This window comes from Sapajus apella, unplaced genomic scaffold (genome assembly GCF_009761245.1).
Source record: "Sapajus apella isolate SASKATOON/1434 unplaced genomic scaffold, GSC_monkey_1.0 scaffold38, whole genome shotgun sequence".
Lineage (NCBI taxonomy): Eukaryota > Metazoa > Chordata > Mammalia > Primates > Cebidae > Sapajus > Sapajus apella.
Genome location: NW_022436978.1, coordinates 9,374,403 through 9,401,076, shown reverse-complemented (window position 1 = coordinate 9,401,076; position 26,674 = coordinate 9,374,403). Strand labels below are relative to the sequence as shown.

Here is a 26,674-nt window from a genome sequence, read left to right as displayed (position 1 = left end):
GGGAGCGAGGGAAGGGAGGGAAGGAAGGGGCGCCCTGGCGGGCTCGGGATCAGGTCATTGCTGTGCTGCCTGTGCCCCCCAGGCTCGCGCGCCCCGGCAGTCGGCAGCTCGCAGGCAGATCAGATGGGGATTACCCGCCGGACGCAAGGCCGATCACTCAGTCCCGCGCCGCCCATCCCGGCCGAGGAAGGAAGTGACCCGCGCGCTGCGAACACCCGCGCGTCCGCTCGGGTGGGGCGGGGGCTGGCTGCAGGCGACGTCGGCTCGCGGCGGCTGCGGCTCGGGCCGGAGCTGCCCACCATGGTCTGGCGCCGAGGGCGCAGGCGGGGCCCCTAGGCCTCCTCGAGCCACCACCGGAGGCAGCCCAGCGCGCAACCCTGGCGCTTGGGGCCGGAGGCGGACTCAGGGGCCGGTGCCAGGAGGCAGGTGCGTGCGGCTGCCAACTCCCCCAACTTGCTGCGCGGGTGGCCGCTTAGAGCCGCGGGCTTGCGGGGCGCCCCCAGCCGCCGCGCCGCTGCCGCCGCCTCCCCAGGCCCGGGAGGGGGCGCTCAGGGCGGAGTCCCATTCATGGGCTGAGGCTCTGGGCGCGCGGAGCCGCCGACACCCCACCGGCTGGCTCAGCTGGAGTGCTAGCTCCGCAGGAAACTCCGGGCTGGGGCGAGAGCCACCGAGATGGCGGGTGGGATGCAGAGCCAGCAGCAGCCAGAGTTCCTCCCGCACCGCCCACCGACCCACGGAAGAGCGGAAGAGCGCCCAGGTGGGGCCCAGCTGGGGGCCGGGCTCCTGGAGCGCAGGGAAGCACAGCGCGCTCCAGGTTCCCTTTCCTCGCGCCCTCCGCTCCCAGACTCCCTTCTTTCCTCCCTCCCTCCTGCCACCCCTCTCTCTCCTCTCTGTGTCTTCTGTCTCTCCCCTTTTTTCCTCTCTACGCAATCCTACGTGATTGAGGTTTGGATGAGAAATTCTCAGAGGCAGAGCAAGGGAACTGCAGCCCGGGTCCTCTCCGTCCCGTCTCTCCCACAAGAGAAACACCACCACAGAGAGGGTTGAAGGACCCCAGGTGCGCAAGGAGGGGTGATGGATGGGGGATGGGGGAGGTGAGAAAATGCAGTCCAACCTCTTTCCAGTAAGCTTGAGCACAGAGAATTCTCTGTTTAGTGAGTAAGAAAGTGAATACTGGAGAAAGTAACAACGACCTCTTGGACCTTATGTGGGGCCCCACCTATGGCTCATTTTGGAACAGGAAAAAGTGTTTCCCTCCTTGGAACCCAAATTTCTTGGTTCTGTCTGTAAACCTGCAAAGCAGGCTCAGTCCCTAAAAAAAAGAGCCCAAATGAGCAACCTGCACAGAGGATGACTCCAGGTGGGGTGAGAGTGTGATGTGGACAAGGACAGTCAACAACAGGCTGTGAAGTGCAATCAGGTCTCCAGACGTGCGTGTGATGGCATCTGATGTTGGAGACACTGAGCAGAGGAGTTCTCCAAGTTAAAATGCAGCATGAAGCATTAATCTCCTTCCATTCTTGATAAGTCTGGGGGTGGCTATTGCTTTCTACTTACAATCTCTATTCAAATATCCCTAATTTCTCTCCTTCAGACACTTCATTAAGCATCTAGGGTAGTGTGGAAGGATTAAATGTGTGATTTCCAAGCAAAGCCAGATATATGTTGGAAACATCCTAATGGAAGGCAAGGAAAATGCAGGCCCTGGAAGCTACTGAAAATGGATATGGGACCCAGAGGAACCCCAGGAGCTCTCTAGGTATGAGCACAAACCTGTGGACCTAGCCAAGATTGATTTGGGTGATGAGAAGGATTGAGATCTGTGACGAAGTTCAGGTCAAGCAGGAGTCTAATACCCTACAATTCCCTGGGGGCCTGGACCTTCCAGGCTCCCAGCTGGGCAAAGCAGAGGCTGGCAGATAGGGCTCATGGTACAAACAGCTGGGAGGACGATTAAATAGGCAAGACATCCTGGGGAGAGGGAGAATCCCAGCTGTCATTTGGGGAGCACACATCCCCTGCAGCAGTTCAGTGTGGCTGGATGAAGACAGTGGATTTATCCTTGGAATTCTAGCAATATAGAACAAGACACATGAAAAAGACACATGCACCCACACCTTATGTGCAAAAGTAAGGCTGAATACATTTCCAGTACGTACATCTGGATGGGGTGAGGGACATTACTTAAGAGTAACTGGTAATTCTATCAATTAGGAAAATTTTCACATTCTACAAATAAAATTATTTTCCTTTCTTGGCTGCCAGAAGACTTGTCTCATTCTTGAGCAAGGCAGGCACAGATAGTACTGTGGGCTTTGGGGGCTCCCTGCCCTTGCAATTAAACACCCAAACAGACAAAGGTCAGCTAAGGGGAGTAACCAGCTAAGGGGAGTAACCAGAGAAAGAGGCAAGAGGGGGTGTATAATGAGGCCTTGAGGAAATTATTGCTAAATTTGGAGTCTCTTTTATATCCTCAAAATGGGGATAATCATTCTCATCTACCTCGCAGAACTGAATATGCATGTGCAAGCATTCCGAAAACTGGAAAATGCCAAATGAATGAATAAAATGATGAGTGGATTTTTTTTTTTAAAGAAAATGCATGAGATTCACCTGAAATGCTTGATAACATGCAGATTCCTGATGGTCTCTCAAAAACGCACAGCAGAAGTCTGTATGGGTAGATCCTAGGAATCTGAATTCTTAACAATTTCTCCAGGTGTCAAAGTTTTGGGGTATAATGTATGTTTGCAACACAAACAATGCCAAAAGACAGAAGTAAAATAGGGCACATTTCTCCAGAACTGCAGTCCTGTGTACCATCCCAACTCCCCCTACAAAAGGCAAGGAAAGAGGATGTGTATTCTTTAATCTTTGTGTTGCTGATTTTTTTCTGTAGGTTTATAAGGTATGAGGGTGTGCTGATGCAGAAGGTAACCAATACAGAGGCACAGCGGAGAAGGAAGTTATGAGGAAAGATGAAAAAACAGATAACAGTTGCTGTTTGAAGTTCTCTCTGTCTTAACATGACAACATCAAGTTAGGCATTTAAAGAACAGAACAAAAACAATCAATGTCAGCTTTCTGAGTGCAACATTATTTCTGTGTTTAGATCTCTATTAAAAGAATGTAGTGTTTTGGATTCAATCAGACAACAAAGACTACTTTTTTCCTTGCACTCCTGCTGCTATTGTCAGAATGCCTTTTGGCTTTTGGTCATCATCAGCATCATTTACCCCATTTCCCCAGTGAAAAGAGGTGAGTATAAAGAAATTTAAGAGGTTAACTAGGACATAAATACATAGATATTGAGCTCAGAAGCAATACTTAAATCAGTTTATTTTATATCTAGAAATTCATAGATTTCCTACCTGAGCCACCAAATCTCATAAGTCTTCCTCCAAAGTTACTTGTACATTTCCAATATCTTTGCATTTTGGGATCAGGAAAGACATTAAGCCAACCTACTGATGATTTAGGTTAAATAAACCACCAGATATTTTAAAGTGTTATATCTCAGGGATACCAATACTTTGATTTTTATGCTCTGTTTGAACAGCTTAAGAATTTTTTCTTCCCATTATGAATTGAAGGAGTGAAATAAGTTTGGTTTTTTTTGTTTGTTTGTTTGTTTTGAGACAGAGTCTCGCCCTGTTGCCCAGGCCTGAGTGCAATGGCATGATCTCAGCTCACCGCAACCTCCGCCCCCAGGATTCAAACAATTCTCCTGCCTCAGCCTCCGAGTAGCTGGCATTACAGGCGCCCACCACCACACCCAGCTAATTTTTGTATTTTTAGTAAAGACGGAGTTTCAACATGTTGACCATGCTGGTCTCGAACTCCTGACTTTGTGATCTGCCCGGCTTGGCCTCCCAAAGTGCTGGGATTACAGGTATGAGTCACTGCGCCCAGCCCAAAAGTTTTAATTAAGTTGAAGAAAGTTGTCCAATACACATCACAATGATAATTATGTAATTATATTTCATTATATATATATAGTCTGTGCTTTTGGCCTCTAGCCGAACAAATAAAAACATGGACAATCTTAATTATCTCCATATTTAAAAAGGAAAAACAGAGGCTTTTTGGTCTTTTGCTTATTCATAGGCCAAGTCTTCCAAATTCCAAATCTCCTGCTACGATTAATTTACATATTCATTTTAAACATTGCGTGGAGCACAGATTGCACCCAGGGCTCTGTCAATTACCGTGGAATTCCATATACCTCCACATTCTCTCTGCCCTCAACAAGCTTCCATTCATGACATGATGATCTTCTTGGCTCTTGTTTTAATCACCCACTAGTTGTATGCTGCTGGACACATTATTTAACCTCTCTAAACCACATCTGCAAAATAGATAAATAACAATACTAGCAGTAACTAACTAGGCTCTTGTAAGGCTCAAAGATGATGTCATAATAATGTAAAGTATGAGAATGACCATGCTGCTGTTAAAATTTCCATTTAAATTAAGTCCCTGCCATCAAATAGAGATTTCTTAAAACAGGAAAACATACCTTATGATTCATACACATCATCATTCACTCTTGGAATGTATTTAACGAAGGCTGAAAGTTTACTTGAAATGAAAGATTAACCTTGACACTGTAACGGCAAACAGAATTTTCATTAGTGGAATATTGTCAATGTCCTTGTCTTGAGAACACAAAGAAGCCTAGCTCTGCTCATACATCATCTTGCTCTGAGATCAGACCCCTGACTCAAAGCTGGGTGAATATGAGCTCATTGGGCTCTGCCACAGCAAATGGAAGAAGACCGTTTCTCCATGAATTTTATCCTATACAGTAGCTGTATTTCCATTTGCTTTTCTCTGACATACTGTGACTTACAATAGGCTGACGAAAGCGTTATAAACTACTTTCTTTTTTTTTTTTTTTTTTTCTGAGTCGGAGGTTTTTTCTTGTTACTCAGGCTGGAGTGCAATGGCGTGATCTCGGCTCACCACAACCTCCGTCTCCTGGGTTCAGGCAATTCTCCTGCCTCAGCCTCCTGAGTAGCTGGGATTACAGGCACGCGCCACCATGCCCAGCTAATTTTTTGTATTTTTAGTAGAGACGGGGTTTCACCATGTTGACCAGGATGGTCTCGATCTCTTGACCTCATGATCCACCCGCCTCGGCCTCCCAAAGTGCTGGGATTACAGGCTTGAGCCACCACGCCCGGCCCTATAAACTACTTTCTAATAATTTGTGAATTCCTTTATATGGCAAAGTTATTCATGGTGCTTTATTCAACAATTCGACAACTGAATTGCTACATGTTATATGTCCGCCTGGTTTTGGTCATCTTCCAAAACAGAAAAGAGAAGAGATTTAATTCCTCTTTATGACACAGATGAAGGGTGGTATCCTTATTGCCCAAATAGGGAAATTTTCAATGTTTTGGAGGATAGCAGTTTTGATAAGAAACATAGATGTAATTAATGTGAGCCAATGATAAGTGCCCTGCACACTTATAAGTGCATTACAATTATTGACACATTGAATCCTTACAACAACTCTATGAGGTAGTTCTGTCACATTGCCATTTTATGAAGAAGCCAGGATAGAGAGGTTAAGCTGTTTAACCAAGGTCACACAGCTAAGAATTGCCAGAGTTCAGATTCACATCCATACAATTTGTTTCCAGAGCTTCCCTTTTACTTCTGTATTATTCTTATGTCAACAAAAACATAACATCATGAATAAGTGCAATCATGTAATAAAGTCGATAAAATAAAAATATGCAAATCATATACATTTATGTAACTCTTTACTGATTAAAAATTGTCTTTCCATGTGTTATCTCACTGAGAGTCTTTGACAAGCTTACAATCGAAGTTAAAGGGAAAATAATAATTCAGTTTCACAAACTGAGACTCCAGTAAGTAATGTGATCTCCCAAGGTCATATAATCAATGAATGAAGATCTACGAGTTTAATCCAGGCCTTCTAACCTCAATGTGACTACTGATCTAACTAATGTAACAGACAGGAAAAAATGAGAATGCCAAATATGCTTTCATTCACTAGCTTCTAACACGGTTTCACATCTTTAATGACCTTGAAGAGATCATTTTGTGTGGGAAGGGAGGGGAACCAAGTATCCCAAAGTCTCTCCCCTTGAAGCTTTTACCTTTGTCTAGATGAGGGAGTTACTCTTGGTTTTACTATTCCTGGCCAAGATAGGATACTATGTTTTCTTTGGTTCTAAGAGAATGGTCTCAAAACTCTCCTTCTTGATAATTCAAGTTGAGCTCGATAAGAAAATTGTAAGGAAACTAAGTTAAAACAGAAATTAAAGAAGCTTATAAAGGGATAAATGTAAATTTCCTCCATTCTCATTGCTTTAAAATGTACATCGGTTTGGCATATACCACCTAGGAGATGGTTGGCACTTGGTTATTTTCCTTCACACCTGGGTTAAGGATGCTGAAAGACCTGCTGCAATAGACTGCCCATCATTTTAGCCCTACTCTAAGTCCCACTGTGACTAACCCACTGGCACCTTTTCCTTTTCAAAGAGAAACTTAGTTAGAAGATCCCTACTTGAATGTAAAACCCATAAGGATAGGGGGCATTGTCTATTTTGTTTACTTTCCTATCTCTAGTGCTTAAAATAGTCTTTCGCACATAGCCATATACTCAAAAAAATACTCAAATATATGAAGTGATTCATCCATCCATCCACTCAGATTTTTGAGTCAAATAAATTCATGGGTCATCCCAAAGTGAAGAATGGGGTATTCACTCTTTGTATCAGGAAATAAGCTCAGGTAACTCAAGGCTAGCTTCCAAATTTCCAAATTTGATTATTTTGTTTTACCAACTCTCCCTAAAATTCTCTGTCTAAATCCAATCTATGTATGAAAATCTGATATCCTCAGAGGGTACATGTTACCTAGGTTTCTACCCCCATCCCCACATTTAGACCTATTATTTTCAGTTCTGATATTTCTCTTCTCTCTGTCACACACACACACGCATGCACGCACGCACGCACACACGCACACACACACACTCATGTTCACAGAAGAAAATGAATATGCTAAGGCAAACAGAGAGCCACAGACATCAGGTAAAATGAGTAGGCAACTTTAAGTCTCAGAATATGACTAAAATGACCTTAAAATGGTTTAATAATCCTCACATTCATACTGGCATCCATGTTCACTGAGTTTCTTTCTCCATGGGCCATTCCTAGTTGCTCTCATTTCTAAATTTAGATTCCAAATTTTCAGGGAATGGATCTTGTTGAAATAGCAGTCTCTTACAGCACCCAGCACATGACTGACACTCAAAATATACTATTAAAACTACAACAAATTCATATTTTTGTCCTCTGCATACACACAGTACCAGACACTGTGAAGTAACAGACAGCTAATAAGAGATCTCATTGATCCTGTGTTCACAGGTATTTGATGTTGAGGAAGATTTTATTGGAGATAATGGAAATATACTGATTAGAAAAAACTGTCAGAGGATCAAATGGAAGTTTGGATAAGGTGACCGATAGGTCATTTCTGGTCCTAATTATTTAGAATTCTCTAAGAGTAAAATGTTAAGTAGAAAGAGTATACCATTTAGAGTAGATAATTTGTCCTTACATAAAGCTACTCAGTCTGCCTGAGTTGAAGTTTATTTGCCTGTAAAACAACTACATTATAGAGCCTAAATTGGTGAAAATAAGAGGTTGAAATTATGGCGCTGATTTGTGAAATGATGAAAAGTATGAATGAATAAATGAATGAATAAACAGATAAGAAAATGAGTGGATGAGTGTTTGTATGATTCATACATGAAATGAAATACAGCATATTTCATTTAAATATCCCTACATTAGCAATGTTAGGCTAAGCAAAACTGCTCCCAATAAAAATTTAACAAGATTTGGGGAGCTTCTTTGCAGATAAAAAAACACTCAAGAATTCTAGAATAGTACATGAAAGCATGTAATAAAAATCTGTCATTCACTTAAAAGTAATTTTTACATAAAACAGTATTCCTCTGTGACCAATATTAGCTATCGATCCAACCTGCAACATGACATCAAGGGGACATTGATGTAGATGGCTGTGTCTGTAAAGTCTATAGTCAAAACCCACAGATAGATAGATAGATACAGATAGGTATGCATTTCAGTGCTCAGCTACCCAGAAAAGCAGGGATAAGGTAATGTATAAGAATGTTTCTATAAACAGTGTTTGCAGCAGGAAGAAACAATATTTTTTCCAATGTTTTGGGCAGGATATTCATATTTAGATTTGGAGTGTTAACTGGAAGGGGTCTCATGAGGTCATCAGCCTATTCCAGATAATGTATACACATCGTAGTCAGCCAGAGACAGTTTAAGAGAAGAGATTTATTTAAAAGTAGGCTAGAATTTGTCTGCTGGTTGGTCAAGCATACTAATGGTATGGCAATGGAAAAGCAGCATGATCCTCATTGCATTTTGACAGTTCCTTCTCTCATTTTTATAAAAGACCATGACAAGGAAATAGCCATAGCTGGTCTTTAAAAGATAAGTAACCAAAAGTGTTTATGATTTTGTAAGGACAAAAGGCAGGGAAAGAATGTTGACTTCATGCCAAGATAAGTAGACTTCATTACAAAAAAAAAAAAAAAAAATTCTGAAAATTATCTGGGTATGAGAGTACACACAGAATTTGGGTAAGAATCTGACTTAAACTTTTTGTTCCTGTAAGAACCTTGTATAGTGTTTTGAATGTAGAATGTACTCTGTAAGCATGTGTTGATTTTTAACTTTGACTTAAAAATAATAAATGTACAGGATGAATAAGAATAATCTTAAATGCCACCTTAAGCAAAACCTTAGGTATGCTTTAATTAATAGTGGCATCACCTTTACTCTCTGATAGCATCAGCTGAGTTGTGGCTATTAAAACGAAATAAATGTTAGGTAACTATGGTAGAAAACACATGGTTTTTATCTGTGAAAAGAGTTTCCTTTATCCCCTTTGTACATCTAGCAGATACTGAACTCCTGTTTTCTGATGATACAACCCTGATAAAACCCTAAAGTAAACCCACACCACTCCAGGGAAGGGAAAGGTTATACACTAAGTGAGGAAAATATCATAGTTTCAGGCAACAGCTAAGAGACCCGAGCCTTGGAAGGTACATTTAAACTCAAAAAAGAGGATGTGTCTTGTTCTTTTATGCCTGAATTTTGAATAATTTGCCCACGTTTATGGCTATGCTAACAGACAAAGGAAGAGATCTTCTACCAAGTAGAATTAGGCCAGGAACTGCACAGGAAAACACTCTCATACAGATTATTTTAAGATATTAGTCTGGAGCTGTGGATTCCAAAGAGTAAACCGTATCAAGTTCTGTAGATGTTAGATGCAAATTACTCTTTATGTTGTAATTTTCTTTATTTACACACTGGCTTTCAATAAAGTCATATTGATTTACCTGCTCAGTCTGTCTTTTGCTGCCCATAATTAATGATATAAAAGTTAATATGTTAATTCGTAGGCCAGGAGCTACACACTATGTGGCACCATGGAAATAACAAACATAATTAATGAGAGCCTCCAAGCTGTATTTCTGGGGTGAGTTAATCCTCACTACAAGATGCTGTCCTTCAATACGAACTATGGAGAATTAACAGGACAATTTCATTCAAGGAGTCATTGCATTTTCCTTACCAAATCCTTACATAATTTCAGGCAAATCTTATTCCTCTTCCTCTGAACCACAAAAAAATGTTAAAAAAAAAAAAAAAAAAAAAAAAAAAAAAACCCTCTGTATTCCAATTACTGTTTGAGGGACAGGAAGGATAGTATAGGGAATAGAAGGGACATTTATATGGTTTGACTCTGTGTCCCTGCCCAAATCTCATGTTGAATTGCAATCCCAGTGTTTGAGGAGGGGCCTGGTTGGAGGTGATTGCATCACAGGGGCAAACTTTCCTTGTGACAGGAAGCTCTCTCAAGATCTGACTGTTTAAAAGTGTATGGTACATCCCCCCTCATTCTCTTCCTCCTGCTCTAGCCATGTAAGACGTGACTCTTTCCTCTTCTCCTTCCACCATGGTCTTAAGTTTCCTGAGGACTCCCAAGCTATGCTTCCTGTACAGCCTGCAGAACTGTGAGCCAATTAAACCTCTTTTCTCTATAAAATTATCCAGTTTCAGGCAGTTCTTTATAGCAATGCGAGAATAGGCTAATACAGACATTAAGATATATTAGACACCTTCTACACACTATGTACAGTCCAGGGCTCTACACAGGTTATTTTATCTAATCCTCACAATAACCCTGGCAAGGCCAACATTGTTATTCACGTGTTCCAATGGGAAAACTAAAAGTCATAGAAGGGTTAATTAATTGTCTGAAATATGGGTCAGGTCCAGAATTCAAATCCAGTTTAGCTCTCTCCAAATCCAAAGTTCTCATGGTGACTTTTTTTTAAGATGAGGAATCCACAAAATGAACTTATGAGGCTAATTTATATTCCTGAAGTGTTAAAAAAAAAAACATTAAGATAACTTATCATTTAAGGCCACTCACAATCTAAGTCGGGGGCATCCATGCTATTTCTTCCTTGGTGATCATGGCCCATTTTGAAATACTGGTTAACAAACAGAGCTGGGGAAAGAGAAACTGAGGAAAATGAGGTCTATGTTCAAGTGTCTGAAGAACTTGAATATCCTGTGTGTGCAGGAGATTCACACTGAGAACTAGATATCCTGTGTGTGGAGAGGCAAACTTGGATGTTTCTATTCCACCCATGGAACAGATTGCATCACAAAATGGGGAAGTGGTTTCCCCATCATCAGAGACTTTCCACTCAAGATCAGGAACAATACCATGGGAAGTGGATTCCAATAAATCAGACAGGTATTCTATAAAATGATTAAGGTCAGCATTTCTGGGGGTGGAAAGTGAATCAAAATCATTACAGGCTGCATCCAAGGCAATACTTGGGAAAACTTTTGTTCATTTTAAAGGATGTGAAAAGGAGAAAATAAGGAATTATGAGTGAATAATGAAACTGATTGCTGGGGGTGTGGGAGAAATGACAGAAGGATGGAAGGTTCAAGGAGAGAGTCATGGAAAGCACATCTTTACTAACCCTGAAAGAAAGCACAGGGCTAAACACTTCTATATGGCATTAAATGTGTATTGTAAAGGCTGGCATAGCTGATTAAATAAGTGGATTTTTAACAAACAGTTGAAAACTTAAATGATAATGTTCCTCTGAGTTGTGGCACTTGAGAATAAAAAAAAAAGAAAACCTATTAACCTACTAAGTTGTATGTGAGGAAAGCTCCCCTGGAAAGGCCAGGGTAAAAAGCTATAAAGTTATTAGTCAAAACTACAGTGGATTCTGTGGAAGATGGTCATTGAGGCTTTTGGATTTCTGTGTAGGAAAGATCCCAGTTTGGAGTAAGGGACCTCAAATAACCAAAAGCTGATGAGCTTAAGGGTGAGCATAGAATGAAAGGAAAATGGTTGGTGAGGGATGGGGATATAGGGCTATTAAGAGGTCCACTATGGTTCCCTCACATCAGGCCTCTGCAGGTTGTGTTAGGCTCGTATTAGAGAATGTGAAAAGGAAATACTTACTTTGGCCTGTAGTCATGGTTGTTTGCCACAAGATCTAGCAATTCTACTCAAAGTAATCAAAGAGAAATCTGGAGACTCAATGATATATACTTTGGATGTTCCTCCACTCCAAATCTTCTGCTGAAATATGATCACCAATATTGGAGGCAGGGCCTGGTGGGAGGTATTTGGGTCATGGGGGCAGATTCGTCATAAATGGGTTAGTGCTCTCTCCATGGTAATGAGTGAGTTCTCGCTCTGTTAGTTCATGTGAGAATTAACTGTTAAAAAGAGTCCGAGATGTACCCCCTCCTCTCTCTCCTGCTCCCTCTCTTGCCATGTGACAATGTCTGCTCCCCCTTTGCCTTCTGCTGTGAGTGAAAGCTTCCTGAAGCTCTCACCAGCTACCATGCTTGGAGACAGATGCTGGTACCATGCTTCTTATACAGTCAACAGAACCACAAGCCAAATAAACGTCTTTCTTTATAAGTGCCCATCCTCAGGTATTTGTTTATAGCAACACAAAATGGACTACTACACTCAATTATTTGTAAAAAGAAATACTTAAATCTAAGATCATCATATAGTATCTTTGATTTCATTTTTTAGGAAGAAAAAGGAGAACCACAATTCAGAAAACTCAAAACCAATTAGATAAAACTGGCTACAAACTGAAAAAAAAATCTTGCAGAATGTTTTATCAATGAAATGCTACAAAACACAATGAAGGGAATGGAGAGATATTGGACGAGAATCAACAGTGGCTACTACATGCATGAAGTTAGGAGCTTTCAAAGGCAACCATCCCATTTCCTATTTGACCATGTTTAAATTACTCCATACTCAGTATTATCTTTCAAATTAGAAAGTAAGCATGTGTTCCACCAGTAGGTGAGAAAGTTGTGTCACTTAACCTCTGTACATCAATTTACTCATCCATAAGATGAGAAATTGTTAAAAGAATAACTGGTGATCTTTATGATTTCAGTCCTTTAATGAAGATTACTTTTGGAAGGGTTCTGGAATCAGGCATTACACTCAGTTTTAGTGATTCTAAACAGTAAGAAAAAAGAGTATATAGTCTAAAGTATTCACATATTTTCAATGTGACTGGTTACTTTAAAAAATGCCTTTAGTAGCTGTAGCAAAGATTGTCATAAGAATAAATGACTCATCTCAATGAAACTCTCCTGAAGCTGCTAAGTTCTCCCAATTTTAGTTCAAACCGAATTCCTCTATCTCTGAGTAAGTGCTGGTGGTGGTGTTGAAGGAAAGAAATACAAAGAAGTCTGTTAACTGTGGAGATGGCCCCAAACAACATAAAGCTGTTCCTATCCTAGTTGGACTTGAAAGGTTTTTGCTTTCATTTTTTTGGCTTTTTTTTTCTTGTGTAAAATTTCTATATAAAGACGAAATCTTAGATAACTGTTGATGAATCATTTTGTAATAATTCAGATAAAAGAAAGAGATAATTCTACAGTGATGAGAGTAAACAGAGGAAATACATTCTAATGGATTTGTTCTTAGCCTGAGCTGAATTTTTATTCTGATGTTACTTAGTACGGAACCTTGGACAAATTATTCCTCTTCTCTTGGTCTCTATTTCCTTATTCTTAAAATGAGATTAACCAGGTGATTGCTAAGGTCTCTTTCTACTCTAAAATTCTATGACACTAAATATAATGCTCACCAACATCATATTACTTATACAAAAAAAAAAAAAAAAGCAGGAAGTATTTTCTCTTATCTTCCAAGGTAACTTCAGAGTAGTTAACTAAAGTGAAAAGAACATTGGTTATCCTTCATTCCCTAGGCCATTGGCTAGATTCCCTTAGTCCCCAGGAGAACTAAACCTGACTCACTATCTTGTACCATAGAGCACTTCTCTATAACTCTGGATAAAGGCAATAATAATTAAACCAAATGTTTTTTGAGTGCTTATTATGTACCAGGAACTGGTCTAAGTACTTTATATATATATATCAACTTATTATCACAACAACCCTATGAAATTGGTATTATTGTCAACATGTAAACAGAGGAACAAAAAAAGTAACTTAGATACGGTTATACACGTATCAAAGGGAATGACCGTGATTGGAACTCCGCAAATTTGGGTTCAGATGAATCACCTTCCAGTTATGTGGTCTCAGTGTAGTGGGAGAGGAAGGGTGCTAGTTCTGGTGCTCGTGATGGCTGTGATGGCTCTTCTTTTTTGTTCTACATGAAAAGAAAACAAGGGGCTGGGCAGGGTAAGGAAACCTGATGTGAAGAATGCTCTCACCTACAAGAGGCTGGGAGCAAGCCCATGCTTTCCCCTTCCAAATACTCGAAAATCTTTTAAGAAAGGCTTGGTACTGACAGCTCCATGAGTTTCCAATCCTAACTGAGCCCTGTAAGAATGTAGCATCTCACTTCTACTTCCTTGAAAATTGTGGGTCAGATTTAATCCTGCTTCTGGGGCAGAATCAGGCCTAAATGTGTGCCTCATTAATTTTCTTCTTTGTTAGAGAGCCCCCTGTTGTGCAATTTGTGTAATTAAAGTATGTATAGCTTTGCTAACCAATTCTCCTAGAGTTATTAAAATGTGTGAGTTTTTTTTAGAAATTATAATTGGCAACATGTATAAAACACCAACCTCTGATTTTCTTTTCGAAGTATTCAATCTTAGGGAGCCATTTTATAAGTACGTAGCTAGAAGAGCAACTTAACACAGCATTAAGTCACTAAATTCTTGGGTTTTTCATTCTAATGTATAACTGCTATTAGCCTATTGAGAGAGCCTAGGCAAACAGCTTAAACTTTTTATTTCTTAAGATAATTTCCAAAGTGAACACAGTAGACTTTCATGACAGAGATTTAGATGTAAAGATTTAGATATGGAATCACCACATACAGTAACTGGAATGAAAAGAATTTTAAGAATTATTCAGGCTTATGCCCTCATTTTAAAGATTATGAAATTGAAGACTGAGAAAGCATGAACTAAAGTGACATGCTTTAGGTCACTCAATTCTTGGTAGCTTAGGCAGAAATACAGCCTAGCCCTCCTGATTCTACAATCACTGCTTTCTCTAGTATAAGGTTTCATTATTTTATTAAAGACTATATTTTCGGCTTTTTTTTTTAAAGTTCTAACAAAAACTAGTATGTACAGAATGACAGGGTTTATAGATGCTTCCCATTCAAGCCTCACAACCACTCAGTAAGATAGTTACTTATTACTGTCAATATTCATTATATGCCTAATTTATAGATGCATAAACAGAAGCTCAGGCTGCTGAGGATGTGTCCAAGGTCATATTAGCACTCTAGCTCTGATCTTCTAAATTTGAAATTTATTTTTTCTTCAGATCTTTTTTTCACCCTGCCCTCTTTAAATTTGTTTCAGGTAAGATCAAGTGAATTATAAAACCTTCAAAAAAAAAAAAAAGAGACTATTAGTGCTTTCCCCAAAATGTCACCAATTAGCATATAAGCTAAGCATTTCTTCACTGGCCATTTCCCCAGATCCTGTTCATCTGACATCTGTTTTCAAATAAAACAGGATTCTTGAGAACAGTAGGAATTTCTGTCACTGGTTTATTGCATAGGATAAGAGAGTCACAATTCTTTTTGTAACCATAGAAGTATTATCAAAATACAGAATTTTTTGTAATGCTAATGAGAATTTTCTTCACCAGGTAGTGCTGTTTACAAAACATCTGGTGCACCACACCAAAAATACATAGGAGCTGAAAGGCAGGATGCAAATTTTGCCCCAGGATCTTCTCCGCCAGGTAATTTCAAGACAGGCATTGCCTTTAATATATGTATTAGATGTTGCAGTATTTGATAGTCACATAACTAATCTCTTTAATTAGTTCCTTCTTTGTGCATCTTGGCTTCAAAAATTCAATTAAACACAAAACTTGCAACTCAATGCTAGAGTATTCATTAACCTGCAAGTTGCCTTTTAAAACAACTATAGTCTAGGGAAATTTTCATAAAGAAATGAATTCGCCTTTGTCCTGAATATATATAATTTGAATCACATGCCAAGGGAGGAGAGTCTATAAACAACAGTGTTTGTTTACCTCAGACACACACACACACACACACACACACACACACACACACCCCTTTACATCTTATCAATTCCTTTATTTATCAATAAAACTTTGCAATAGACCATGTTTTTTTTATCCCTTCACCAGTCTTCTTCCTCAGCATTTTAGAATTTTATGCATATAAAATGTACTTATATATGCATACAATATGATACATACATACAAAATACATACAAGGTGAGTTGTCACGTATATACATATTTGTTGTTTTATATGTATACTGCATATATGTGTGTATAAAATGCTAAGGTAACAAGAAGCAGTGAAGGGGAGGTAGAAAAGTGGTCTCTTGCTGACTTTTTCTACCAAAGCATTTATGTACTTGTCCTTTTACTTCCATCCCTCCATCCCTCAGTCATTGGGCACTTACCACATACCAAACTGCTATCACATGGGAGACATGAGGAAATAAAATGTATTTTCTCTCCTGAGAACTTACCATGGACCTGATGTTTTATGTAATAACAGAATGAAGCACATGCAAATGAAAGGTGGGCTCTGTGCTGGGAAGTTAAGGAGAGAAGGACACTCTTCTCAATTAGAAGGGTCCTTACAAGGTTTCACCATGGAGTGACATGAGAACTGCCCACTTAAGGAAAAGTGGGGTGCAGTCTCCCAGGAGCAAGTCAAAGAAAGGCCTTTTAAACAGACAGGAGAGGAAGAGCACAAAGGTATCAAACATCAGGGTTATATCAGGATGTGGAAGTCCTCTAGGGCAGCAACCCTATGTGTCTTGCTATCATTTCTCCTGTATCAGACTCATGATTAATAAATTAAACCAATCAAACAAAACAATAAATAAATGAACAGTATTCGGAGAGTGTTAACAGGTTACTGGGTTGAGAAAATAAGATGTGTGGAGGCATATGATAGAAATCATAACAAATCACTAGCGAATAGAATGCCTTGCTATGGAATTTGTGCCTCATCTTGCAGGCAACAGAGAGCTATTGAAAGTTTAAGAGGACCGTGATAGAATTTAATCTATAAAGTTACGTACTATTATAGCTTTTAATGACTGTAATTGGTTTAAATGTGGCACAACAGAGTAATAATCAAATTCATTCATTACATTAAAATTAAATATTAAACTCAAATTCAATATAGTAAAATTACATGGGAATGGAAGCGTCTTACTACAACTTACTTAAATGGATATAAATAGCACGTAAGACAAAGCTCTAAGAGACCAAGTTCATAGGTGTTACACTTCCTCTCGCCAAGTTTATAGCTCTTTACGATTGTTATCGAAAAGTTATCTGTTTTCCTAACTAGAAAAACCCATCTAAATATCCACAAACTCTCCCAAGGCTATATATCACACACAGCATGGGACTAGGAGTATAAGACCTGGATTTGGTGTTGCTATTACCATTAACTTGGCCTCAGATCCTGGGCTTTTCTCCCCTTTGGTAAGCTCCAGTCCCCTAATCTATAAAAGGAGTGGGGGAAATGGTGCCCTCCGTGGTCCGGTTTAGCGCTGACAGTCTGTGGTTCCAATGTGGTCTCTGGAATGGCCTCTGCTAGTTTCTGCGCTTAGCACAGCAGAGGGATGAGCCCCATAGTACTGCCAGAGGGAAAAATACCACATCCTTTTCTTTACTCATCTAAAAATGAACAAATAGAGGTATAAAGTGAAAAATGAGGCAGGAAGCTACAAGGGAACACTGCATTATGTTTAATGCTACTTTTGAAAATATATTAGGCTTCAAATTCGGAAATCTGTGTAGCCATTCAAACAGATGTTATATTTTATCCCAGAGATGACCCCATTTTAGATGATGGCAATCAGTATGTATAATAATATTCTTTGTCAACTTCCTAAATTACTTGAGAGTTGTAGGAGATAAAAAGCGTAATACAAAAGAAAGATGGTGACACTCCAGTGACTATATTAAGAGCCAGAGAGACTGTGAGCACATTTACTTTTATCCTTAGCTATGTTTGAAAGAGAGACACTTACATAAGTAGTATCAGGATTTAAAAGAACCAAATGTCTCAAGAGCGTTTGACTTGTAATCAGAATCCTGATTTTACGTTTTAATTATTTAAGTAAATAACTGTAGAAAGGGCTGGGCGTGGTGGTTTACGTCTGTAATCCCAGCACTTTGGGAGGCGGAGGCGGGCAGATCACGAGATCTGGAGATTGAGACAATCCTGGCTAACACGATGAAACCCTGTCTCTACTAAAAATACCAAAAAAAAAAAAAAAAAAAGTTAGCGGGGCGTGGTGGTGGGCACCTATAGTCCCAGCCACTTGGGAGGCAGAGGCAGGAGAATTGCTTGAATCCGGGAGGCAGAGGTTGCAGTGAGCCAAGATCATGCCACTGCACTCCAGCCTGGGCGAAAGAGCAAGACTCCATTAAAAAAACAAAACAAAACGAAACAAAAAACTGTAGAAATATAAGTTAATTACTAATTTACTGTCTCTTAATTTGGTAGTCATTTTATAATAATACTTGCTGATATGATTATTTTGAGGTCTACAAAAATACATTATAGTAATTACTTGGCATGGTTTTATGGCACATAGTATGTGCTGAATAAATGCTAGCTATTTTTCCCAGGACTTTTCAATAACATTTGTAGAGCATTATAAGAGTAGACGAGAGTAAGTTTAACACTTTCTCATGATGTATGTAGTAATGCCAGACATACTCTAGGTTCTCAATGAACATAAAACACAGATAAGCTTTTAAACTAGCATAAGCATTTTAATTTGTAATTCGTGTCATCTGGATAGGACAATCTGACGTTAATTCTAATCAGTATGATAGACATTTATTTCATTCGGTGAATAAACACAGATAGCGGTATAGTGGTTTCTCACATCATTTCATTTAGTACCCAATAGTATGTGTTTCTCATAAGAGGTGTAAAGAGAACATTTTTTCAAGAGGAGATACTGACAGGCTCTTGAAGTGCATTCCCTGGTACCGTTCTGACAGAGCATCAGTGTTACTAAGACTGGGCAGCAGGGAGCAGAACTCATCTGTGTGACTTCCAAGAAACAAAGAGAAAGCCACTTACTGCAGCCACCTGCAGAGAAGTAGGTATGGGGGACACAGCCTCTTCTCATGCCTGCTGGCATCTGAAACAATATCCCGCTTGATTTTGTGTTTGCTTAGATCAGAGTGCAGACTCAAGGCACTCAGGTAACCTGCCACTGAGAATGTCTCAGAACCTCAAATGTGCTTTGCCAACAAAACCCAAACGGATGTTAATATTGTAGCAAGTTGGGTCAGGCAGAAAATGCTTTTCTTATTCAAGCCCTTCATGATCTTTCTCAATTGCAGCTTTCTTGTGGTCTCCTAACAGGATCCACTGCCTGGGCCCCCCAACCCAAGTCTGAATGTCAAAAGCACTTTCCAGTTTTGCCATAGTGAAGATAGCTTCCTCCCTTGCATTACATTTATTTGTGTCTCAGTTGTGTCTATCTTCTTTATTGGATTGTGATTTCCTAGAAGACAGGGAATGTAGTTTCCTCATTTTAGAAACAGTGAGTCTAATTAAAGGTGTGTTAGAGGGAAGAATCAGGAGAGGAAGAGGGCAGGGGGAAAAGTTCACATGTAGAAAACCAAGAGAAATAAATTACCATGACTGAAAGTAGCCAGCCACTCTAATAATGATGTTGATTTGTACACTCCTGGCTTGTCAAACAGATAATTCAGAGAAGGTTCCCTTTGAAAAATAAAATAGAGTACTTGGGTCTTAAAAAAGAAAAAAGAAAAAAACAACACTGTTTGGAATGTTATTAAATATACAAATGATCTAAAACTTGACAGTGACTCTTCTATTGGGTTCTCATAATTGGGCAGTGCTTCAGAAAACAGTAGAAGGAAGTCCAAATCTGCTCACAATCCCATACTTCTACAAACTGATGAAAATGGCAGATTGTGAAACAGTAAAATATGAGAGGAAAAAAATTTTTAGCCATCCCTATACATTTTACAGGCTAACAGAAACAAGAAGAAAGGATTTTATGAATCAATTATTCCAGCACCTTAACTTTAGATGAAGAACTGAGGTTGTTCCTTTAAGTATTTCATATGCTTTGAAACCTCTGTAAGTCTGCATACAGTAATCCTTCTGTCTGAAATTATTTCTCCTATGTTTGACCCAACTCCATTGCCGTGTTTTCCTTGAAATCTTCTCTCATTTCTCCAGTCAATTTTTTCATCCTTCTTAAAGACCCATGGTTCACTTTTATATACTTTTATTTATACACTGACATATGTTGGCTTTCTCAACTAGATCATGAATTTCTTTTGGGCAAAAACTACGTTTACCCTACTCACCCCCAAACACCTAGCACTATGTCTGAAAGAAAGAATATTTCACACGTTAATATTGAGTTGAAATATCTAAGTTCACTGGAAGAGATGAGGGAAGAGGACATCATCAACTGAATCTGTTCATGAAGCTTAAGACCTCTGACTCTTGTTTATAACAGCCCTCACAATTTAATAATTTTAATCTGGTGAAGCACACTGGCACCGCTTAAAGACTGACTTGTGAAGAATTATTCAAACAACAAGCTATATTTTGACGGAATGGAGGGAGGAGCTTGTCCTCCATACTACTGTATTTTCGAAAAAGACGTGGACCAAGAAAAATACAATTCTTTCTTTTCCTAACTCTCCCCCTTTTTCTCTTCTTTCTCCTGGTCTTCCTTTATGTGCTTCTCCTCTTTCTCCTTTGCATAAAGTATTGATAGTCATAGCTTTAAAATATTACAAAATCTCTCTGCTTTCTACATCCATTACGCCTTCTCTAGAATGATATGCCTACACTTTTACCCAAAAGGCCAAGTGTACTTCATGACAGCTACCATGAAAAACAAGAGAAAAGAAAAGCTTATTAGATATTGATGCATTTTTGTTTAAACCACAATGTATGTTACTTTTCATGGGGGCTGGACTTCACATTGGTACTTGTTTATCTTGGCAAATGAGCTAAGGCAGATAACAATATTTGTCGATTTGAGAGGATATCCCTCAATGCCATTCCAAAAAAAATGCAGCTGGTGTATTTTGCTAGAAAATACTATCAAGGAAAATAAAATGAGGTAAAAGGCCCTTAAGATATTTTTTGCAACAAACAAGTATACTTACTTATAGATATACCACATGCTTTCTTCGAAGCCACACAGTAGATTTTCAATGGTAATAAAATTATTGTCTGTGTTGCCACTATTCTATTTTAGTTATATAGCCTTAGCAATTTTAAGATAAGCTCATTTCGGAGGTATTATAATTACCTTAAGAATTTGGCCTTCTCTTTGCATGCACATGTTCATAGCAGCATATTCACAATAGCCAAAAAGTGGAAGCAACTCAAATGTCCATTGATGGATAAATGGATAAACAAAATGTGGTATGCACATACAATGGAACATTATTCAGCCTTAAAAGAGAAAGGGAATTCTGTCACATGCTACACCATGGAAACACTTGAGGACATATGAAATAATGTCCTCATGACATTATTTTATGCCACATGAAATAAACCACATGAAATAAACCACCACAAAAAGACAAACACTGTATTATGCTTCTTATATGAGGTATTTAAAGTATCAGATCCACGGAAGAATGAAGAAAAGTGGTGGTTTCTAGGAGCTGGGTAAGGGGAAAATGGGAAGTTGTTGTTCGGTGGATGTAGTTTTAGTTCTGCAAGATGAAAATGTTTTGGAGCTCCATTGCACAACACTGTACTTAACACTGCTAAACTGTACACTTATAAATGGCGAAGATGGTAAAGTTCATCTGTTTTATCTCAATTAAAAATAAAGAATTGGTATACACGTGCCATGGTGGGTTGCTGCATCCATCACCCGTCATCTACATTAGGTGTTTCTCCTAATGCTATCTATGTAACAAACCTCCACGTTCTGCACACGTACCCCAGAACTTACAGTATAATAAAAAAGGAAAAAAATATATAATTGGATCTTGTTTGAAACAAAATGCCTGCAATTATTTCAACCTCACTCCTACCATTTAGTTTATGATTACCACTCTCTAAATAGTTACTTCACAATGTACAGCTATTTCTTGAAGTAATAAGCATGTTGACTAGAAGGAATTCAATTCATTTACTGAGGTCCTGTTATGGATAAAGTAATGAGTTTGGTTTTGGGATGAAAGGGGGAATGGGGGAAAACATTTCACCACCAAGAGGATAGTGCTGGATGGGTCTTTGCACAGGTAAGGAAAAACACAACTCCTATTGATACAGAATAAAACAACCTGCTTCTGAGCTATAACCAGTGTATTGGGAGCATAATTGTTACCTGAATTTCTCAACCTTTGAGTTTTTCAAACAATCGGGTCTATGCTCAGTATCAACAGTTTTTAAATCCACTGAACACTTCTCTATATCAAGAGATATCTGAGATTTCATGTGAACCTCTAGACACAATGAAGTCCAACCACTTCCCCCAAGCACCAGATATTATTTTGAAGTTATCTTGTAAGCCAAAGGAATGAAGGAACAGATGATATGAGTTATCTTGAGAACTTTAACATAAATGAGATCTGAATGGAGAAATTACTTGGATCACTCTAACAAAGGCAAAAACGGCCTTTACCACCCACAATGAATCTCAGAGATAAACTCGCCCTACTTACATAGGAGCTGGGTTCTGAAAAGAGAAACTTCAGTGGTACCTGTAAGCAGTTGCAGGTGAACCCTTTCAACTTAAAGTTTGAATCAGGTTGATTGTCTTGGAAATCAAAATAGAAAGGGGCTGATTAGATCTTAGATAAAGGGGAGAAACAAAATAGCTGGAATCCCTGTTGGTAAAGCTGTATTAAAAAGAAAAAGTGTGAAGGATAATTTTAAAAGAATATAGCACTTTATTCTTGTATTTCTATTGCCAATGTGACTAGAAAACTAAAGAAAGCCAAGAGGCTCCTTTTATATGGTTATTCTACTTCCTGTAATGAAGAATGACAGGGAGAGTGGAATATCATTTCAAAATACAAAACCTGCTCAACAAAAAACAATTCTGATAGAATAATCACAGAATCCTGGGGTTGGAGGGCCAAGCTGCCCAACTCCTCAAGCACCAAGTGTTTCTCCAGTGATGACTTGTCAAAACCTTCTGAGGCCTGTCCTTCATTTTTGATCAGTTATGACTATAAAAAAATGTTCTTCTAATATGAAATGATACCATGTCTTACCTGGCTCTAGTTGCACCCTTTGGGTACACTCAGAATTATTCTAGCACCTCTTCCACAGGAAAGGCTTTCAGATTTTTTCAGAGAGCAATTTTCCTTTCTGTTTCTCCTTGTCTCTATTGACAAAACATCCATAGCTCCTTCAGCCATTCTTCACAGAGTCAATACAATATCTTCCACCTGAATGAGCTCTGGTTTTCAACCTATTTTAATTTATTATTATTATTTGAGATGAAGTCTCACTCCGTTGCCCAGGCTGGAGTGCAGCGGCATGATCTCGGCTCACCACGACCTCTGCTTCCTGGATTCAAGCGATTCTCCTGCCTCACCCTCCTGAGTAGCTGGGGCTACAGGCATGTGCCACCACACCCGGCTAATTTTTATATTTTTAGTAAAGATGTGGTTTCACCATGTTAGCCAGGCTGGTCTTGAACTCCTGATCTCAAGTGATCTGCCCGCCACGGCCTCCCAAAGCGCTGGGATTACAGGCATAAGTCACCATGACTGGCCTTCAACCTTTTTCAATTTTAACACCTCTGCCATCTCTAAATAGATCAGTCCTGAGTCCTAGTCAATTTCAACTCTATTTAAAAATCACTTAAAATTTTTTGACTTAGTAAAGTCTACAAAATACTTATGTGGGTTTTGATGTATTATCATAAAATCTAAATAGATTTATACGCAGACTTAGACTTATATAAGCTTTCTATGATCTACAAATGTTGAAATACTAAACTCAATATGTCAAATCAGCCTAATTTGTGCCATGGCTTATCAGATAACAGCATTAACCTTCACCAGGTCATTAAATAGGAAATACTGGGCATCCTCTCTGACTATAGCCTGTCCTTCGTGTACCCCAACCACAGCACACACGTACCAATACACATGTACACTATGCTATTCCCACGTCTCTTTGCTGTCTTTTTTCTATTCCCACTGCTAGCCCTTTATCCAGACATTCTATCAGCGCTCACCAGGGCAGCACCACATAAATCAGGTCTGCTTACCTGTGGCATCTCCCTCTTAATTCCCATTCTTTAAGGGACTTATTTCAACAACCATCTTTCAAAGTTTACTGGCACCAATTATGTTCCAGGAGCTGTCCTAAGTGCTAACAAAGATACGAAAATGAATTATGCCTTAAATTTTGCCTTTAAGTAGCTGAGAGTCTAATGGAGGTAACAGAACCTAACACGTTAAGTGTACTACAGGGCAGAATAAAGCAAATACGATCTTGTTCAAAGTGTTGTGGGAGTATTGATTCATATGAAGGAAGGAATGACAGTAAAGCCAGGCCTTAAAGAATAAGAGACATTCTAAAAACACAACTTAAAATGAGCTTTTCTCTTGCCATGTTTTCAAAAGCCAAGACCAGAACTGGGTAGGCACAGTGAGGTATGCATGATAGGTGAGAGGTAAGACATGTTCGGCTATTTTCAAAGAAATATTGGAATATATAAGAGAAATTGTGAAAAGGTAACAACCAAAATAATTTTTAAGTAGAGGTGGTAAAAAGTATGCTATTTACATGAAGAAACAGGGAGCATTTTAAAAACTCATATTAGCAAAACAAATTAAATAGAGGAATCGAATATAGTATTAAGAGAAAATGCAGAATGCAAAAAACTATTTAATACATATAATCTCAATTTCGTTTAAATTTGTATATTGTACATGTGTATGAGAATTTTTATGCGAGTACATATAGGAAGTATGTTATCTAGATGTGTATAAAGGAAATATGCACTTATACAAATACATAAAGGATGGATGTGCAAACTGCAAATATCCACAGTGCTTCTCCCTATTTGGTGAAGTTATGGAAGATTGAAATTTCCTTCTTTGTATTTTTGTGTATTTTTTTCATTTTCTTTTTTTTTTTTTTTTTTTTTTGAGATGAAGTTTCGCTCTTGTTACCCAGGCTGGAGTGCAATGGCGCGATCTCGGCTCACCGCAACCTCCGTCTCCTGGGTTCAGGCAATTCTCCTGCCTCAGCCTCCTGAGTAGCTGGGATTACAGGCACGCGCCACCATGCCCAGCTAATTTTTTGTATTTTTAGTAGAGACGGGGTTTCACCATGTTGACCAGGATGGTCTCGATCTCTTGACCTTGTGATCCACCCGCCTCGGCCTCCCATATTTTTTTCATTTTCTATAACGCAGGTTCTATAATTGTAAAATAGGCTTTACAGTGATGAACAGAAACTCATTTCTACAATGTGTATTATTTTTAAAGAAGAAATAACACTTGGATTAACAAATAACAGTGTTTAAGAAGACAGAGCAAGTCTATGTAGAGAAGCTTATGGACAAGTGGGCATGAAAGTAGGTGGTGTATGTAGGGGACATTGTAAGGTCTATAGCAGCAGGAGCAGCTGGAAATCACTCCTAACATTAATTTTTTACGTTTCCACTAGACTGCTGGTTTTTTTGTTTATTGATTTTGAGACATGGTCTCCCTCTGTCACTCCAGCTGGATTTCAGTGGTGCAATCTCGGCTCACTGCAACCTCCACCTCCCAGGCTCAAGTGATCCTCCCACCTCTGCCTCCCAGGTAGCTAGAACTATGGGTGTGTGCCACCATGCATGGCTAGTTTTTAAATTTTTTGTGGAGATGGGGGTCTCCCTAGGTTTCCCAGACTGGTCTTCGACTCCTGGGCTCCAGCAATCTTCCCACCTCAGCCTCCGAAAGTGTTGGGATTATAGGTGTGAGGCACCATGCCCAGCCTCCATGGAATTTTAAGAATGTCTATTCTAATCAAAGGATGACAGGCAGTGGTAATAATAATAAGCTCAATATTCGCATCTTTCTGGTACATCACTATGAAACATACTCTTAGAGGTGGAAAATTGCCAGGGGAAAATGTCAATCCTTAGGAGTCCACAATAGGATCCTTCAAAGATCAACGTCATCCAATAAATCTCTCGAATTTCCCAAAGATAATCTTCACTTTCCTCGTGCTTTTGTAGCACCCTGGATAGCCCCGTGTTTGCCTATACAACTTAGGTTGTAATAATTATAGCTTATAATATGGTCTCAATCATTTCATTTGATCCTCACAGGTGTCCTTACAAGTTTTACAGATGAGAGAAACTGAGAGCAAGACAGTTGAAGTCATTGGTCAATGGAGGCACTGATGCTCAAGTCTCCAGATTCTTATTCAGTGATCTGTCTACTCTACCATGAGGATTCTTATATAAACTATTGTTTAGAACATCTTCCTGACCAGTTTTTATTTTATCTGGTGTTTTTCATATGGGAAACCCAATAAACAGTTCCTGAATTACACTGAAATTTTAAAGAAGGACAACTTGAAACTTTGCTGAGAAAGAGGCCTAACATTTAAGCTGTGTCATACCAACTGCACTAATTAAACGTACACCTTATAAGACCCTATCCCTTATGAGAGTCAGGACATATCACAAGGTGATTGTATATTTCATGTGACATAATGTGGTCAGAGAGGTCATTAACAGCTCTTCTGTGCAGATAGGCAATCAATTCCTGAGGCCACGTGGTATGTTGCAAAGACCAGACTGTCAAGTCAAATAGACACAGATTCAAAATTAGACTCAGCTTCTCTAACTCTGGACAAATTTCTTGATTTCTCAAATGTTAGGTTCTTACTTACGAAAAATGAGATAATCACAACTATCCCAAAATTATTCTAATGAATAAATAAATGAATATAAGTGCATACTGTTGGTACTCAAAATAACATTGCCCTTCCCTTCTGTTGTACACAGAATTCTAAGATAGCTCCAAGATTCTCGTCTCCTGGTATGCATATCCTGTATA

The 26,674-nt window shown here is 39.1% G+C and overlaps 1 protein-coding gene across 2 annotated transcripts in view; it reads right to left on the bottom strand.

The window, feature by feature from the left end:
- The window catches only part of FGF12 (fibroblast growth factor 12), a 581,066-nt gene that overhangs the window by 260,141 nt on the left and 294,251 nt on the right, over positions 1–26,674 (bottom strand). The window lies entirely within an intron of this gene.